Below are 12351 nucleotides of genomic sequence, written 5' to 3'. Positions count from 1 at the left end.
TTTTGGGAACTCCCTGAATAGTCTGTGTCTGTGTCTGTGTACACATGCCATGCTTCAATTATTAATAATAATAATAATAATAAAGAAACGAGGTCTCTGCAAAGTTTTAAGAATTGCCCTATTTCATATAAAAACTCACGTTTCTAAATTTTGCTTGAAAAGTGGAAGAAGAGAGAGCACGGTGTGACTTCCCATAGAGTTGGTTAGATCTGTGTGGTGAACACCACTTCCCATTCCTCAGGATTCATACCACCCAGAAGTCCTGCAAAGTGTGCAGCTTTCCTCCCTTGTACATGTTCCAGGTTTCCTAGAAGGCATGGGGTAAAGGGGACATACTGGGGTGCTTGGTTTGATGGCAGTCTTTTTCTTTCTTTTTTTTCTTCTAGAACTGGGTATTTAACTCAGAGTCTAGGCAGGTGCTTTACCCTTTGAGCCACACTTTAGCCTTTTCATTTGCATTTTGTTTTTGAGCTAGAGTCTCCTAACTTTGTCTGGATTGGCCTTGAACTCTAGATCTTCCTGCCTTTGCCCAGTTGGGATTATAGGCATGTACCACCATGCCTGACTGATGAGCCATCTTGCTGGAGTATCTTCTGACATGAACTTGGAAGTTCTGGAGTATTGGGACTCTGTATTAAGCCTCTCAAGTGAATCAATTCTATATCACCTGAAGAAAATCAAATTTAGCTTATGACCAATCCCTGGTGTATGGTCCACCCCAGGAAGGCTCCATGTAGATGTCCCTACACAGTAGCCCCCACCTGTCTAAAAGTCTCCGCCAGCATCGGCGTTACCTAGGTAACTGGCATACCTAGAGCCAGCCATCTCCCCTCACCTGGCCACACCTCCCCACCTCTGCCCAAGATAAGGCAGGACAAGGTGGGGGTCCTGCCTTCTCTCCAGCCATGTGTCATCTTGGCCACAAGCCAACAGTTCCTAGGCATGTGGTTCACAATAACTTACTATTTGTGCATTCTATTTTAAAGTAACATTTTGTTAATAGTTCCTAATTAATGCTTATGCCCCATGTGGCATTCATTCATTGCTTTGCCCAATGCATATAAACACAAAAACACATTGGGAAGTGTCTTCCTTACTTGATGGGTAAGGAAGGGCACACCGGCCACAGTTTTAATCAGGGCTCATAGCCCTGTGAGCCACTTGCTACAGGAAAATGATCTAGATAGTGACATTCTTAGAAACCTAAACCGAATAAAAGGGAAGGCTATATGCTTCACACCTTGCTTTTCTCCATCTGAATGTGTAATTGCCGCTGTGTGTGTGTGTGTGTGTGTGTGTGTGTTGTGTGTACACCTGCATGCTCAAATGCTCCGCAGCACCAGCTCTTCTCTGCCTACTTGCAGGGGGCAGTGACTTTTTTTTAAAGACTACTGACTCACCCCTACTCCCCATAAATAAAGAAAAATAAAATCAAAGGCTACCTCTAAAGAGACAACTTTATTTGAGTACTCCTTCAGCAGATGAATGGATAATGGTGCCTTGGTTGTAGTTTTATGACCCTAATAGCCCAGATCAACTGTAGATAGGGTTAAAGGGAAACAGTTTATGGGCTTTTCCACTCATTAATCTTTTGGAAAAAATCTTAACCCACATGTGGAGCCAAGTAACTCACCCTAAACTTCTATGTTGCCGCAGTTTGGCTGGTTGTTGAAAGGGCAAAACTCCTGGCTATTTGGCTCCCTAGATGGGCCGGCTACACTGATGCCAACCATGGTGGTACTCAGGGAGCCTGGAGTTCTAGACTGGGTTGTTGCCCATGGAACTTCCCAGACTCCCCTTCAGTATTGGTACTGGGGGCACCTTGTAAGTGGCCAAGGGATGCTGTGGGAAGTCCTAGGTGGAGGAGCCACGTCCTGCTGGGCACACACATTGGGTCTCCAGATGGCCAGCTGCAACTGTGCCCAAGAGGGCCTCATGCTCACATTCTTGTTGTGCCCTTTTGTCCCTCCGCAGATGTTTTCATTGCTGCTTTCAGCCCCAATCCTTGAAGGGCTGAGTCAGGGTCCTAGCTGGCTGCAGGTGCACCTGCTCCCTTACACTCAAAGGCCCTGTTTCTCCCTCTTGTTAGTTCTCCTTCTTGGTTAGGGCTGCCCTAACAAAGTGCCACAGACTGGAGCTGTAAACAGCAAAAGTCTGTTCTCAGTGCTGGAGGCCAGAGGACTAAGATCAAGGTGCCAGCTGGGTTGGTTTCCTCTGAGGCCTCTCTCTACTTGGCTTATAGATGGCCACCTTACTGCCCTTTACCCTTTGTCTTCACATAATGGTCTGATCCTGGTAAAACTGGATTCAGGCTTATCCTTATGTTGTAGCGCTGACTCCATCTTGACGAGGGAAACATGGTAGGAAATGTTGGGGGGAGTAGATTAGGGCAACTTGACCCCCAAATTCTTCTGTAAATGGCTTGCTTAATTTGCTTGTTGCTTGCTCTAACCCCTGTGTCAACCCCCTACATCTGTGCTATGCTTTTACCTTTATAAACCCCAATTTGAGGATTGCTCAGGGTCATGGTGTTAGCTCCCAAGTCTGCACTGTGTTCCTGGCCAGTTGGTCCACTTTTTTACGGTTGCAGTTCAGCTCCCGAGCCTGTGCTGTGTCCCTGGCCAGTCAGTTCACTTTTTGCTTCCCCAATAAACCCATCTTTTTGCTTGAGACTGTCTCTGAGTGGTGGACTCTTGGAGGGATGGGGACTCCCCTCCCTTGAACCCCATAACACAGCCTTTAATGTCATTGCCTCCTTAAAGGACCTCCCTTGACACTCTAAGGGGAGGAACACAGAGGTACAATGCCTCTGCCTCTGATCATATAAAATAATATTTACCAGAATGAACTCCATGAATGGAAACAAGGAGGTTTTCTTTTTTGTCTTGTTTTTTCATTTTTCTGTCTTTGAGGGGAAAAAGAGACACAAAAATGGAGGGACATAGGGTAAACAAATGCAGCAGTGGTACCCAGTGGAAACTATATTGAAAATAAACTATACAACTTGAGGGTGGAGATGGGAGGGGAAAAACTGAGAGGGAACAAAGGAAGGGGTGGCACTGTCTAAAAAGAAATGTACTTATTACCTGACTTATGAAACAGTAAGCCCTCTGTATATCACTTTTATAATAACAATTTAAAAAATAATAAAAGACCTGCTCCCAGATATAGTCATATTTTGAGGTTCTGGGCTAATATGAGGGCTTCAACATAGGAATTTTGAGGAGTCAAGATGAAGCACCCAGTTTGGCTCACAATGCTGTCCTGATACCTAATCTCGTCAAAGCCCATCTCCCCCTTCTATCAACAGACTGCTCCCTAGAGTGAGGCCTCCTCCATCACTGGGTATGTCATGGGAGCGAACCCTGAGTCACACCTTGTTAAACTCATCATCTCACTTTGTATAATCTTTTAAAATATTCTTGGCTGGGTGCCAGTGGTTCATGTCAATAATCCTAGCTATTCGGGAGACTGAGATCTGAGGATCACAGTTTGAAGCCAGCCCTGGGCAAGAAAAGTCTGTACAACTCTTATCTCCAGTTAATCAGCAAAAAGCTGAAGGTGGAGCTGTGGCTCAATTGGTAGGGTGCCAGCCTTGAGTGAAAAAGCTAAGGGACAAGCACACAGGCCTTAAGTTCAAGCCCCAGTACTATCATAAAACAAAACAAAATAAGCTAGGATTCAAACCCTGTCAGGATACCCATGCCCCAGCCTTCAGCACCCTGCACCCATAGATCCCAGACTCCTCTGCCAGAGCGAAAGGGGCAGCACAGGTTCCATAGGGACAGTCCTTACAGCCCTGGGAGTACAGGCAGACTCGGCTCCAAGGTGGCCATTCACACACCTCACTTTTCAAATGGAGTCTCCATTCCTGAGTTGCAGCATGAGTGAAGGCAGTCATCCACCCAAATTTAGTTCTTTCTGTTCACGTCTCTTGGCTGGGGTTCCTGGGAATTTGTTTCCTATTTGTTGGTGCAGAGTTATTCGCTTTCAGAATTGCATGGGGGTGGGGACGTGCAATCTGGCAGCAGAAAGTCATTTGGCAATTTATTTCCAGGGCTGCCCTTCTTCCAGTAGCTTGTTTCAAACTCAACCTCTGGCACAAAGACATCCATCATTTTAATTGCATGTTACTGTTTAGTCAGGCACAAATTTGTTTCTTGCTCTTTTTCTTTTTTCCTGTGGTGGTAGATTTTTTGTGTCCCCACCCCCTCTCCCTGCTTTGGTTCACCACAAAAAAAAAAAAGGGAAAAAAGCCAAAAATATTTTTCCCAACCAAGCACTTTTTATAGGCAAGGAGTTTTTAGCACGGAGGTGTCTGGCTTTTTCGGTGTTGCCTATTTGGTTCTTAACCTTTCAGGCGCAGAAAGGCGAAGCATGACTTTTCCTTTCCTGTTCAGGTAGCAACCACAGGCAGTCAGCTCAAGATAGTCCTAGGGAAGAAAAGAGCTTTGGTCTGAGGATCAGAAGGCTCACAGTCTATTCCTGGCTTTGCAGTGGGTACCTGGCAACGTGACCTGCCTTGCACCTTGTTTTTCCCATCTGTAAGATGAAGGACCTGACTGTGCAGATTTCTAGAATGTTCCTGCGTTTTTATCTAGTATTTTGGATATGGGTAAAGTGGTCACTGTGATTCATCCAAGGATGTCCACTGAAGAGCTTGCTCTGTTCCACATCATGATGTCGGACTGTTGGGGTGACAATTGTGATGCTTTCATTCAAGGCCTGAGAAGACAGTCCTTTATTCCTTAGAAGACCTTTGAGAGATAAAGATACTTCTACGAAATTAGATTAGATGGAATGTTAACTTTGGTGTGCCCCAAGATTAGCTTTTATTGTGTGTATACTTTGTTTCTTCCTGTTAGTGTGTGTTATTTGTGTCTATTAAATTATATTTGTCTGTTAAATGCCATGCACATGGTGCAGCCTGCAAGATGCGCCAGAATTGGGGGGAGCGGGCAGTGTGTGAGCTATGACCTGAGGTCACAGAAGGGCTGAAGTTGGTTCCTGCCAGAGGTCTGTGTACTGCATTTCATCTTTGCAATTTGGAGGAAAATCAGTGGCCATCGTTCGGAATCATCTTGTACCAGACTGCATCCTGAGGCTTGTTCATTCTCACTGCGGTCTTCCTGGTCAGAGCCCATGAGACGCCCAGGAAGGGCGCAGCGCACCGAGGGCTGACACCCTCCAGTCCCCAACTCTTCCTTCGCATGTTTCAAGGTTTTGTTTAAATTTTTATTTTGGGAAACTTCAAACAATGTTGAGAGACTAGCATCATGATGAAACTCTCATGGGTACAATACCCATTTTTATTATATTCTAGGATATTTTGCCTTTTTTTTTTGTACTTGGGAGAGGGGACTCAAAATCAGGGCCTTGTGCCTGGTAGGCAGGTGCTCTGCCATTGAGCTGCCTCCTTAGTCCTGTTCTGGAGTACTTTAAAACAAATCCTAGACAAGAAATTTCACCTGTTACATAGGTATCTCAAATAAATAAATAAATATTCAGGAGCAACTAGAGAGTGCATATTGCATTTGATAGTTATGTTAATCCACCTCCCTCCCCTGATATATATACCAGCGATCGAACAATCCAGGACCTGGCATAGTCACACATGTTGACAAGTATTCTACCACAAGGCCCATCCTCAGCCCCACAGATGTCTTCATCAGCCTGGACAGCCTTCCTTCACCCCCTTTTCCTGCAAAAATTTATTGAGCTCTTATTGTGTAGTTGGAGCATGGTATAGGCATGTTTCATGTCTTTCTCCAAAGAATAGCCTTAAAAAAACAATTGTTAATACGTGTACACAAAAACAATTGTTAGTACATGTACACACACACACACACACACACACACACACACACGGAAATGGATAGGCTCCACTGATGATGGGTGGAAGGGAGGGGTAATGGAGGGGCATATAAGAGGATGAATACAGTCAAAATAGTTTGTTTGCAGTGTGAAAATAGACCTGTGAAGCCTATTAAAGATATTTTGGAAAGCAGGTAGTAGGATAAGACAAGGATAGACCTGATATGGTTGATACATTATTGTATACCTGTGTGAACACCCTTATACAACTAATATATATGAAAACAAACAGTTGTTTGTCTTTTTTTAAGTTTTCCTTTCTTGTTTCTAAGCAGGTGATACCTAAGTTAGCATTATAGTATGAGGACTTCCTAAGAAACAGGTTTTGAAACAAATTTTGAAAAACTATATGTGCATATTAAATCTTTATGTATACACGTATGTGATGTGTATTTGCAGTGTCTGTGCATATATAAGATTTCATATGGGTTATATGTTATTGCATAATAAACTTACCCAGTGCTTAGTGGCTGGGGAACAGCCACCATTTATCTTGGTTCCAGGGTTGTGTTGGTCAAGAATTTGGGCAGGGCTTAGCTAGAAAATGAAGGTCACTCGGGTGCTAGGGTGGAGGGTCCCAGATGTGTATTCATGTTTCTGGCACATAGGCAGGAATGGTTGGAAGGTTGGCCCTGCTGGACATTTACTTAGAATATCTGTTTATAGTTTGGCAAACATGTCAGCCTTGGGTATTTGGCATGCTGGCTGGCTCTTTCCCCATAGCTAGCATCCCAAGAGAACTATCACCATCCACTGGATATCACAAAACATGACCAATACCATATTTGTTTTGGTGGAAGCCATACCAAGTCCTTCCAGATTCCTGGGGAAAAAAGACAAAGGTAGGATAGAAGCCTATTCAGTAGGTATGCTTGTGAACCATGAAACCAAAAAAATATTACATGAAAACCAATGTAACACCTTAGAATTTGCCACCTGCTGATTTTAAGTCATCACGTACTTGCTTCTCATTTGATGAAAAATGGAAGTCGTGGAAGCACCTACTTTAAAGGCCAATTAGGGTATCTCTTGTCCCACCCACTTGGTTTCCATTCACTAGGGAGCTGAGAGGACTTAGTTAGACAGGAGCATGCTGACAGGTCTCAGCACATGTGATAGTAAAAACAACTGGAGCTGACCCCAGTCCAGAACTCAAACAGGACTTCAGCCTCAGGAAGATTGCTGGATACTTTGAACATGTCACTGTCTGTGGTTACAATACCTAAAGTAAGGTACCGGATGATTGTGTCACCAAAAGTTTGATGGTTCTCACTGAGATTAGGAAGGCACAGTATTTGAAGTATTGGCTGAAACCACTTTTTAGGGCAGCCAAAATCAAGAAGCCTCTTGCGTCCTTGACTTCCTTCAGCATCTTGAGGAATCTCTGAGGCTGACTCATGAATGAGTGGTGATCAGCATGTTTACACAGAGATATAGGTAGACAGAGATTGAAGACATTAGCAGATGTAAGTTTCCCCTATTGATTGAAATGTTGGAAGTGCTCAGGATGTACCTCAGTGGCAGAGCACTTGCCTAGCTTGAGGGAGGCCTTGGGTTCCATCCCAAGCATTGAAAACATAAAGAAGGAGGAGAGTAGGAAGAGAAGTAATGAGGAAGAAGAGGAGGAAGAAGAGGAAATAGGAGGGGAAGGAGGTTATTTGTAGGTTTGTGATCATGTGCTCCTTACAGCAGGCTGTGAGGAAGGTGAGAGCCTTGGATCTCTGCTGAGATCTGAATAGAGCTGGACCCAAAGACAGTTTGTCAGCCTAGATCTGAAGCTGGAGGACTGATCAATAGTTAATCAGCAATGCAGCATGAAGTCTTGGTGTTTTCCATTACACCTGGAATCTCCCCATCCTGACACCCAGCTCACATTGAGGGGCCCTGGCCTGTGGCCTAAGGAGGGCATTAATTGTCCATGGAACTGACCAGCACTTGCCCTTCCCTGACTCCTATGCCAAGCTGTCAGTCACCTTCTTTTACAAATTGTTCTTACTTCCCTGTTGCTCAGAATCAAGAGCAGTTGTTTATGTTATTTCCTCTGATTTCTAGGAGATGGTTAGCCAGGCAAGTCAGGAAATTAATAACATGTGCTCTGTTTTACCAGAATTGAATTTCCGGGAGCCACCCAGCCTGTTGTCTCCTCTCTATAGTGTCTTGGCTTTGGTGTCAGTTTGTGAGCAAATAATCTACTTTGCACACTGCTGAGATTTCCCTTCCCTTCAGACAAAGCAGGAATTGCCTTCCTACCATGAGCTCTGTCAGATGGGACCTGGGTCTTGTAAGCCAGCTGCAGACAAAACCAGGCATGCAACCATCTCAGTGTATCCATGTGTTGAATTGGGTTTTAGAAATATTTCTTGTTTGCAGGGCACAGTGTATGTGTAGCTAAAGAATTAAAGAGATCATTGGGGAAGCCGGGGGGAGAACTGTGTCCTAAAATTCAGATGCCTGGGACCCTGTACTAGTTCTGCCACTTAGAAACAGTAGGAACTTGCTCCCAAAGTTTTGTGTGGGCCCCATCTCCCTTTGCCTTCACAAGATGGGTGTACAGAACCTTTGTAACCATCGAAGTACTCTTCAACCAGCGGGTGGAGTGTATCAGCTGGGTAGTGTGGCCTCAAGTCCAGCAGGCTGTGGACACTTACTTTGAGTCCTTTCTTGCACTACTATACTCCAGCTTTGCAGCTCCAAATCTTGCTGATGGCTGAGATGGTATTGGTCTCATGATAAAATGTCAAAGTGATTTGTTTGGTATTTACTATTTTCTGGAGTAAACTATTTACATTTGTCCATGATGATTTAAACCCCATATTGGTGACAGGACTATATTGGATATTGTGACATTGCTATAACAAAATACCTGAGGCAGCAAAGTTAGAAAAGGTTTGTTTTAGCTTCACAGAAAAATTAGATGGCTTGTTGTCCTGGGCATGTGGCAAGGATGGCATATCATGGTGGAATTGTCTGTCAGAGCAGACTAATTGCTTCATGAGCTAGGAAAGAGAGACAGGCAGGAAGTAGCCTGGGCCCCACAAGGACATGTACCTAAGGGCCCAAGGACTTCCCTTGGGCCTCACCTCCTAAATGACCATATCACCTCTCAGTAGTGCCATCCTGTGGAGCCAATCTTTAGTGCTTGGCTCTTCAAGTGTTATTCGATGAAACAATAAGCAGGGATGGACTCCTAGGCCACTTGCCAGAGGAAGGAGGCAATGTCTGCAACACAAAGCTAGTTTCCTACTGAGGCTTCTAGAAACCTGGAAAGTTATGGAGTAGGAGAGGTACAGAACTGGTAGCTAACCATGAAATTGACAATTCTTAGAAATAGCTGGAACAAGCCTGAAGGCAGGTGACTTCTGGGAACCATAGTGTAGGAAGCCAACTTAGCTCCCATGTGGAGTTCTGAGACAGGTTTAAACTAGGGATATTAAGGAAGGAGTTGAGCTTTAGGGATCTAGATGAGTCTACAAAAGTCCCCATACCAGACTAACCTCAATTTTTCTTTTAATGGGATTATTAGACCTCATGAATTTGATTTCTATTGTGTCTGACAAACAGCAAATTGTGTTATTCCTATGGGAGGTCTGAAGAGTTGGATGAAAGTGTTAATTCCTTTTCTGGTGTAGCACCCACACTTTATGGTACACACTCATTTGCTTTCTTGCTTTTTATTGGCAGTACTGGGATTTGAATCCAGGACTTCACATGTGCTAAGCAGGTCCTCTACTGCTTAAATCAGGCCTCTAACTCTTTTGCTTTGGCTGTTTTTCAGATATACTCTTGCTTTTTGTCTATACATACCTGGACCAAGATGTGCTTATTTATTTACACTTCCTCTATAGTTGAGAAGGCAAGCAGAAGGCACCATTCCCAGCTTTTTACTAGTTGAGTTAGGGTCTCCATAACTTTTTTTGTCCAATCTGACCTCAAACCTCAGCTCTCTTGATCTCAGTCTCCCAAGTAGCTAAGATTACAGATGTGAATCACTGTACCTGACTTTTTAATGGACTCATTAAAAATTAATATAACAATCTGCAAGTTTGACAGAGCAGATGAAAAGTATTCCAGTTTTTCAGATGAAGAAACCTAGACTCTCAGGTACCAAGGTTGTCATGTTGCTAGAAAGTGGGAGAACTGGGTCTCTCGTCTCCCATTTCTGCCCCTGAGGGTCCTAGGTACGATTAAATCCCCATGTGGAATAGCTGCATTTACAACACAGCTGCCCTTAGTGAGGTACCACAGAGGCCAAGGAAATACCACCAGCAGCACCATGCCCTACTCATGGTGATGTGTGACTGTCCGCATGCCATATAAAACCAAGATGAATAGTTGATAGACTGGACTCATAACAGGAGAGATCACAGGCTACTTTCAAGATGATGATTTTTTTTTTTTGGCCAGTCCTGGGGCTTGCATTCAGGGCCTGAGCACTGTCCCTGGCTTCTTTTTTGTTCAGGGCTAGCACTCTACCATTTGAGCCACAGCACCACTTCTGGCTTTTTCTATATATGTGGTGCTGAGGAATTGAACCCAGGGTTCATGAATACGAGACAAGCACTTTACCACTAGGCCATATTCCCAGCCCTAGGATGCTGGCTGACATTTTAGTGTATGTATTCAGTCTCTGTCTCTCTGTCTGTCTCTGTCTCTCTCTCTCTTTCTCTCTCTCTCTCCCTCCCTCCCTCTCCTCTCATTTTCTCTCAGTTCTAGGGTTTGAACTTCAGATCTCTGTTTGCCAGCCAGGTTCTCTATTGCACGAGTCATGCCTCTAACCCAGGAACATGAAATGTAATTGGAGTGACTGCAAAAGCCAACCCCTAAGGTTGGAAACCATCCCCACACAGGCAGGAGATGTACCTTGATTAGCATGCTTAAGGTGATTTGATGAACAACACTGCCAAAATTGCTTCAGTTATGTTTTTTAACTTTTGCATAAGAATTCAGAACTCGTTAACATTTTTATGTGAAAAAGCCATAGTCTTACCTAGCAACTCTGAGGCCTTGGTTTGATCTGCAGTTCTAAAGAATGGATAGGTGGCCTTGCATTTTCATTAGCCATAGGATAGCCCAGAGTGGGGGGTGGGGGGTGTTTTCTAAGACTCCAGCATCCTAGAGTACATCTGGAGCAGACATGAGATCTGGAAGATGAGATGGATGCTAGTGTCAGAGTTCTGCACCCAGGTCTTCACCAGCTACAGAGAATTCACAAAGAATTGAAACAGAAAGATCTGTTTTCTCAGCTGGGGATGGTTTGAAGACCTTTCTGGGAACCGAGCATTCTCCACAATCTATACCAGTGTTTGTGTTTATTTCAGCCTCCAGATGTCAGGTGGCAGAGGAGCAAATAATGGACAGGGTAGGATGCTGCCAACAAGAAGCCAATTAATGAAGATTGTTGGTTAAAATTGGCCCTAGAGATTGGCTTGCTGCAGGTATAAAATGGGATAGAATGGTGGTCTAGGAGAGGGGCATCCCAGGCAAAGGAAGGACAAAAACCAAGCTGGAGAGATGGGCCCTGCTGTGTAAGGTGGGATGGACCACCATGTTTCACAGCTTGGCTGACACCTAGGCTATACAAGGGCTCAGAGGAGAGATCAAACTTATAGGCAAAGTCCCAGATACCAGGCTAAGATTCATTCTCTACTGAATACTGGAACAGAGAAATAACTGAGATGAGTGCTGTGTTGCATAAAGAATACCCTTTGGAAACACGGGGAGATGGGTGGTAGTTGGTGGACACCAGAGGTAGCAGGACCACTTGGGGCTGTTCCTGTGGTACAGCTGTGGCCTGAGCCATGCTGGAGCTGGAAGGAGAGGTCTTCCTGGAGGTGAGCATGCTAGGCCAAGCTGTTTGATGTGATGAGACAGGGGATGGATGAGAGCTGTGTGTACTTGCAAAAAGAGGGGTCAGGCAGTCACATTCACTGCTCAGATGCCATGCTTTTCCAATTCAGGTTGCAGGCTAGAATGTGAAAACACACCAAGCACATACAGCTTACTTCTCCTGTTCAAATCTACTTGGGTTGCCTGCATCTTATGCTTTTGAGAATAAATGAGATGTGGACAGGTAGGCTTCTATTTTCTTTGTTCTTCCAGGACTAAACTTGGCCGTTAGTGTTGTAGACAGGCCAGGGTATAGTAGTAAGATGGTGGCAGCAGCATCTTATCAAAGGTTAGGTATTCATTTATTGGGGAGGGGGCAGTTAAGATATCAGGTCTGGGCTGAGAATGTGGCTTCGTGGTAGAGTGCTTGCCTAGCGTGCGTGAAACCCTGGGTTCAATTCCTGGGTTCGGAAGTGTGGCTGTGGCTCAAGTGACAGAGCGCTAGCCTTGAGCAAAACAAGCTCAGGGACAGTGCCCAGGCCCTGAATTCAAGCCCTAGGACTGGCAAATATTAGCTGCCCAGTGGTTTCTCTTATCAGGAACATGGCTGGGAACTGGTGAGTCAGCAAAACAGCCGCCTCTGACTGAGCA

At 44.7% G+C, this 12351-nt stretch overlaps 1 protein-coding gene across 4 annotated transcripts in view; it reads left to right on the top strand.

Moving 5' to 3' along the window:
- The window catches only part of Epb41l4b (erythrocyte membrane protein band 4.1 like 4B), a 136779-nt gene that overhangs the window by 19188 nt on the left and 105240 nt on the right, over window positions 1–12351 (top strand). The gene's annotated exons all lie outside the window — the stretch shown is intronic.

Source organism: Perognathus longimembris, chromosome 1 (genome assembly GCF_023159225.1).
Source record: "Perognathus longimembris pacificus isolate PPM17 chromosome 1, ASM2315922v1, whole genome shotgun sequence".
Taxonomy (NCBI): Eukaryota; Metazoa; Chordata; class Mammalia; order Rodentia; family Heteromyidae; genus Perognathus; species Perognathus longimembris.
This window is presented reverse-complemented; position numbering and strand designations above follow the sequence as displayed.